This window comes from Gobius niger (assembly GCF_951799975.1).
Source record: "Gobius niger genome assembly, chromosome: 18".
NCBI lineage: Eukaryota > Metazoa > Chordata > Actinopteri > Gobiiformes > Gobiidae > Gobius > Gobius niger.
In genome coordinates, this window is record NC_136869.1 from 21,195,261 (window position 1) to 21,200,518 (window position 5,258).

Below are 5,258 nucleotides of genomic sequence, written 5' to 3' on the forward strand. Positions count from 1 at the left end.
GGTGCCTTGTGTCGGAGCAGGTGTCAAAGTCCCCAAACACACTGTTGTTTTATTTTACACTACCCTTGATACATTGTACCGAGCTAAATTTAGTACGATGTAATGTGCCCTGTAACAATGTGTAATAAGTTGAACCTATGGGTTAGATACACAATGGAATAATATGTATTTGTAGTTTGTATGTACATAATGTAATAAGACATAACTCTTAACCCTAACCTTAAGCAAATGGTCTCACGTGTTACATTATGTACCTACAAAGAAATACAACTTATTCCATTGTGTATGTAAAGCCACTACAGATTGTTACAGAGCACATTACATTGTAGTGAATTTAGTTACTGACAATGTATCAAGGTAGTGTAAAATAAAGTGATATCCAAGACCCGCAGTAAATACATGCACTTGAACTAAACATTCAAATAAGAGCCAGCACTATTTTATTCAAAATGTTGCTACAAATATGATATTCAACACCCAGCCGAATAAAAGAAAGAGTTTCACAGATATTTTTCTAATGAAGAGTTAGTTTGTTAGTTTTATCAGGGTTTTACCCGTGACATTTTGAAGAAATAGGCTATATGCACAGTTTCCCTACGTGACATCTTCCTGGACAGTCAGCCAGATGCTGGACTTCCTGTCAGCGATCATTTACATTCACAATTAGCAGGTTCCCACACAAACATAGAGACAATGAGGACAATGAGTTACCACCGTTATGAACACGGAGGTTTCCTCCAGTGAAGTCCTTACGTATCATGTAATATTTTTAACCTTCTCCAGTGACATCTTAACTTCTACTCGCTGTCCTTTACCAAATCTTAAGCTATTGCTTCATTTCTGTGGGACCTGCTAATTTTTAATTGGAAGAGATAACGGACAGGAAGGACAGCGTCTGGCTGACTGTCCAGGCGGAAATCACGTGGGGTCACTGTGCATATAGCCCATCGTCGAATAACCTCTTACCAAACATTACCAAAACTAGCTTACGTGAGCCAAGCTAACCTCAAAATTCAGTTTTAAAACATGTTTTTTCCACATGAAGTTTTGAACTGTTACTGTACAGTTGCTAATACCTCGATAATTTGCAGTTTTGCCTTTGGATTTGACCGGTTTGAACAAGGTATTTGGATACACTGCTAGCGTTAGCATCAATTAGCACATATGCTAACCTAACAAAGGCTTAGCTACAATGCAGTCTTAAAACAGTACTTTTGGAAAATATATGTCACAAAATGAAAGAAAACCTAAAAACCAAACACTAGTAGGTCATTATAACAAAGACCAAGGGAAACATACCTCGAACCTGCAGGTCCAGGGCGTCGTCGTCCAGAGGGAAGATCATCGTCGAAGTTTCCGTTGATAGTTCTCACAAATCTGTCAAAAATATAAAAGAGTATTAGCTAAACTGCCTTTACTTTGTCAAAAGATAAATGTGGAGACTCTAATTAAAGCAGAAGAGGCTAAAGTTACACGCACCTGTAGCTACAGTCCGCAGTCAGTCTTGAACTCGAAGTCCAAAGGTAGTTGCCAGGCCACAGTTGCCATGGTAATAGTCATAGACGTAAGACGTAAGCTTAGCGCGTTGATGTCATATGGCAATGTATTATGGGTTTACAGTGAACTTGAAGATTTCAAAGGTCAAAACACTGGAGTTTATGATCACGCTCAACATTTGGAATTAGGGTGACCACCTTGTGTCTCCTTTCTGTTTGCACTGCACAGCCATGGGGTTTCTGTAAAGAGTAAAAAGCATTAAAAGTCACAAGGGAATTGTAACAAAATGGGCCTTAAATGTCCTTGAAAAGCATTGAAAATGTCTCCAGTATAGGCAATAAATCTAAATGTTGCAGAAAATAAAGACATTCATCTTTTTAGCAATACTAAAAAAAAAGTGATGGTCCAAAATTCATTCAACTGCATGTTTTGCCTACATACTTTTCTTTTTTTTTCATTTTACAAAACCTTTTGCCCAATTGATCAAATTCACTTATATCAAATATCCCAATTTTACTCCGCTTAATATGATGTTCACAAATTAAGAGCTACTTTAGTCAGGGTATTATATTGAAATGTATGTCATATTCTATGAACAGTTTTTATCCATGTGCCTGGTTGAGGAAGATGAGGGTGACGAACCTCCTGTCAGCGGAGAACCTGCTTTTCACATCATTGGGACAGTGTCATCCTCATTTCAAAATGAAAAAGAGAGTGGAGTGATGGAACACTATGGTGTGAGTATAACCTTTCATTTTAGTTCCTGGTTAACGAGTTATAAACATGTAATTGTCTTCCAAAGTCTCCGACTCGTGAAGAGCTTCTCAGTCATTTACTGGAGTGTGATGTCATTCTGTACAACATCTCTGAAAAGGCCACACAAAAACTGACTGAGGAGGCGTCATGGGCCCTAACAGGTAAGAGATGATTATTATTACAATAGCTTGAAGACAATCTGTTGTATTTGTTATGTTTCTTTTTGTTTTAATCAATAACAGCTCTTCATGATGAGATGGAGAGCTTCAAGTCCAGAAAACGGTTCATCTTAATCTCTACAGTAGTGACGTGGGCCATGACTAAGCCACAGAATCCAGTAAATATTACATTACTATCACACTCTTGAAAGAATCTATCTAAGTTAATGTGTTGATTTACTGTTTTTAGGACAAAGCGGACGTCCCGATATCCGAGGAGGAGTTCAGAAGAAGATGGCCGCACCCCAGTTTTATGAACTGGAGAAACTTGTCATGGAGCTCGATGGAACTGTAGGTTTTATACACATCAAAACATCAATGGCAATGAAATGTCATTTGTTTAATATTACGTTTATGCCGATATTAGAAAAAGACCCGACTTCCAGCCTATGTGGTTGCCAGTGGTCATCAGTACAGTACAAGGTAAATGCAAACATACATTATATACTGTATTTGGCCACACTTCTATAAATGCATTTGATTTCTTCTTCTTTTAGGTTTCCTGGTTGATGCAAAGCCCAGAGCTTCCAATATTTGGACAGGGAATAAACTACATACCTATGATTCACGTATATGACCTTGGGGGGTGAGCTTACTCTTAAAAATCAACATATTTCAACCACACTGCAGAACATTCGAGGTTATACCTTGTTTTGTCACAACAGCGATAACATCATTAACCTTTTAACCCAGTTCTTTTTCTCCAGTTCAGCTTTACCCAAATCCAAAAGGTTACAGTGGCTCTTTTGTCACATTACTGTTGGGTTTCCTTCCTCGTTTGTGTTGCTACTTTGACGCTTTGTTTAAGAAGCTTTTAGGTTTAGGTAAAGCCAAACTGGAGCAAATATACTCGGTTCAGTGCGTGTTAACAAACATCACATTTCTGTTTATTGTGCAAAACTTTACACAGTTTATATATTTATATAGTATTAATAGGCAAATCCAGTCAGAAACACCTGGCTGGAGGGTTCACCTATTGCACATGTTTTTACCACTAACCTACGTACACGGGGAGAACATGCAAACTCCACACAGGAAGGCCCCGTCCAGGTGGGAATCGAACCCAGGACCTTCAAGCTGCGCACCGTGCTAAATAAAGTACAACCTGCCCGTGGGACAAGTATTCTTGCACAATTAAGAAGAGGGAGAAAAAAAACATCCCATTGCAATCAGACAGTAAATCTTAATTTACTTTTCCACTTTGTAATTTGGGTCATTTTTACTTGAGCCACAAACCAAATATGCCAAATACAATCATACAGAGGACTGATTTGGGCCATCATGATCATTACTGTTATAACAGCTGTTAATTAATTTCATTGATATTCTCGAGATGAATGCGGACGGTGTACTTACATATGTACTTATTTATTTCAAACTTCCATACACACTTCCATATTTGCTTACTTATTTCACTATTACTAGTACAATTTAAACTTTTAATCACTAGTTGATCTGACTGACAATGACACTGCTCTGTGTTCCATAGAAGAAGAACCTTTCCGAGCTGGAGAGACAACAACAGGAGCTGCTGTCGGCCCAGTCTCTCCCCCTGAGGATGTACCTAATGAAGTATGTGAAGCCCTCGCTGTCTGAGGCCATGCTGGAGTGCTCCGAGGCCCAGTCCACTTCCTGGTGCAGCCTCTACGTTACCTATAGTGGAACTTTAGTGAGCCCGAGATCATTTGGCACGTGTTTCCAAACCAGTAAGAGCACAGATACCAGCTGAAAAGTCCTGCGTTCCTTTGTCATCACATTCAGGGATGTTCTTCAAAGACAAAGCTGCCTTTTGTTGAACTTTGAGTATAAACCCAGCAGAGGGCACAACTTTACTAACAGTTTGGGAGCCACTGGTCTTACTGACAAGTCCATGTCTGAGTGACTCGCACACATCTGTAAAAACTAACTGCACCTTTCTATTCCCCCCTTCTCCGGGACCCGCAGTCTGCCACCAGTGTCTGATCCGTCTGGTTCCATCTCCAGCCAGAAATTGCAGGTGACTCTGTAGCACCTGAAGAAGCCCTGGTGTTTGTGAATCACTAGACTTGCAAAAAGAACCTTGACTCTCTTATATCTCACAACTATTTAACCTTAACCATTTAAGCTCTGAACAAAAAAGACAATCCAAACCATCATCATTGTTTACATACGTTTATTCATCAGTGCTGCTCAAAGTGCTTCACGGGCGGCGCTGCAGTCAGGGCGACACATCAGAAGGACACTCTGGGCAGTCGGGCACATCAGTGACATGTGACTTCCCACCAGAAGGAAGAACGTGGTGCCGACGGTAGAGCGGGTGGTCTCGTGGTCAGAAGGTTTGAATCCCAGCTCCTGCGCACTGTGGTTGTGTCCTTGTGCACGTGGCCTCCGGACCTCTGGTACCTGCGCACCTCAGTGTATGAATGAGAGTGAGAATAAGTGAGCGGCTTCTTGCCTTGAGGCTATATATAGATGCTGTATATAAGTTGAGAACATTTACCTTTTACTAAGAGCAGCGGCTCCAGAGAAATCACAGGTCACTCTCACGTCTGTGGTGTTGGGTCAGGGCGCCCTCTGCTGGTGCAGTTTCCTCTGTAAACAAACAAAACAAAAACACACACAGCCCTCCCGACCAAAACACACTCTTATTCATCTTTAATATCATAACATCAGTCATAAAAGGAAGGCATTAGGTGAAAATCACTCAGCAGTTTTGTCCCATTTTAAATAAACATTTGATTATTGTATTTTTAATCAATGATAATTAGCTCTTTCTCTACACGTTTCACACCTTTAATATTGTTTTTG

The 5,258-nt window shown here is 40.1% G+C and overlaps 1 long non-coding RNA gene across 1 annotated transcript; it reads left to right on the forward strand.

The window, feature by feature from the left end:
* The first annotated feature begins 2,324 nt into the window (after window positions 1-2,324).
* On the forward strand, window positions 2,325-2,725 carry LOC306978071. Its single transcript, XR_013793878.1, has 3 exons — window positions 2,325-2,414; window positions 2,496-2,590; window positions 2,662-2,725. It is a non-coding gene; the product is annotated as an uncharacterized lncRNA (long non-coding RNA).
* The last annotated feature ends 2,533 nt before the right edge of the window (window positions 2,726-5,258 follow it).